This window comes from Austrofundulus limnaeus, unplaced genomic scaffold, assembly GCF_001266775.1.
Source record: "Austrofundulus limnaeus strain Quisiro unplaced genomic scaffold, Austrofundulus_limnaeus-1.0 Scaffold807, whole genome shotgun sequence".
Lineage (NCBI taxonomy): Eukaryota > Metazoa > Chordata > Actinopteri > Cyprinodontiformes > Rivulidae > Austrofundulus > Austrofundulus limnaeus.
The window spans coordinates 118,728-120,063 of NW_013953209.1; the positions used below are offsets into that span (position 1 = coordinate 118,728).

General features: G+C 36.3%; 1 protein-coding gene across 2 annotated transcripts in view; it reads left to right on the forward strand.

Annotated features, from left to right (window-relative positions):
• Positions 1-1,336, forward strand: part of sptb (spectrin, beta, erythrocytic) — a 106,787-nt gene that overhangs the window by 101,894 nt on the left and 3,557 nt on the right. The gene's annotated exons all lie outside the window — the stretch shown is intronic.

Genomic DNA, 1,336 nt, shown 5'->3' on the forward strand with positions numbered 1-1,336 from the left:
TTGTGATGCTGTATTTCTGAGTGTTTTATGTGCTGCAGAACAGGAACCTGCTGTAAAACAGCAATTATGCTGAGTCAGGCTTGATTTTTAGTAATCTTTTCCTDTTGAATCAATAAATCAAATCAAATCAAATCAAATCAAAGGTACCATCCATATTGTTTTCAATAAACACCTTTTAAATTGATTTATTTTACCTTTGTGTAACCAGGTAAATTCCAGTGAGATCACAGATTTATTTTTTAAGGTAGGCCTGGGCCTGAAGGCAACCTATCATACATGTTTTTGTGCTGTGGGGGAAACCAGAGTACCAGAGTACAAGTATAGTAGTAGGAGAACATTCAAACTCTGCAGAGAAAGACCCCAGGTCCAAACTGGGTATCTTCTTGCTGTGAGGCGTTGGCGCTAACCACTGAGCCGTCGTTCTGCCAAAGACAAATTCGGCAGCGTTAGTAACATTAGCAGCAGTTGGCGTTGAAGTTAGTGGCAGGATAATGACATCATCCTGGTTAGCTAATGGGTGCTACCTGTAGTTTAGCACCTTGATGTGCAGCTTAGAAACGATTTGATGTCTTTTAGGGAAGCTTTAGCAGCATTAGCAGTTGATATTGTCTCTGGATGATGATGTCATAACGAGCCGAGCACCAACAATAAAGGCTGTGTTCCATTCCAAAACATTTTAGTTCAAACTTCAACATTTAAGAATTAATTTTCACATTTATATTGTTGCATTTAGATGTAGGATTTAATATTTACGTATTTTTAAACATCTGGTAAAGATTAGCAAAATGCAAGAACAGTGAGCTAGATAACTGAAGAAATTTATTGGTTTAGGTACTGATTTAAATTACATTCACATGGTATAGTCTATAGAACTAGTAAATGTTGTTAAATGTGACTGTTTTGCTTAACTTGATTTCATAAAGGAGATACACGGCTGAATGCAAACTCAACACATAACTAATGGTTTATTGCCATGAGTACAGGATTATTTTTGTCTTCTATAAAGGCACAGTGTGTAGGATTTTGTCAATTCTTTTAGCCGAAATTGAGATAATCACTAATGACAATAATAAAAAAACATGTCTAATCATTGCAGACAAAGATCTTGATTTATTATTTTTACCTTTTAAAATCTGTTTATATCTCCATGGTCGCGGGTCGCCACTACAGGCAGCCGCCATCTTGCACCGCCATCTTGTTTATGAAGGCTCATGAAGGACAAACTGCGGTGGTGGCGTCAAAAGCAGTTTTAGTTGTAATACTATAAATGTAATATTTGTTGTCTGTCATTGTAGCTGGGATAATTTTACTTATTAAAGCTCATAATCTTACCACT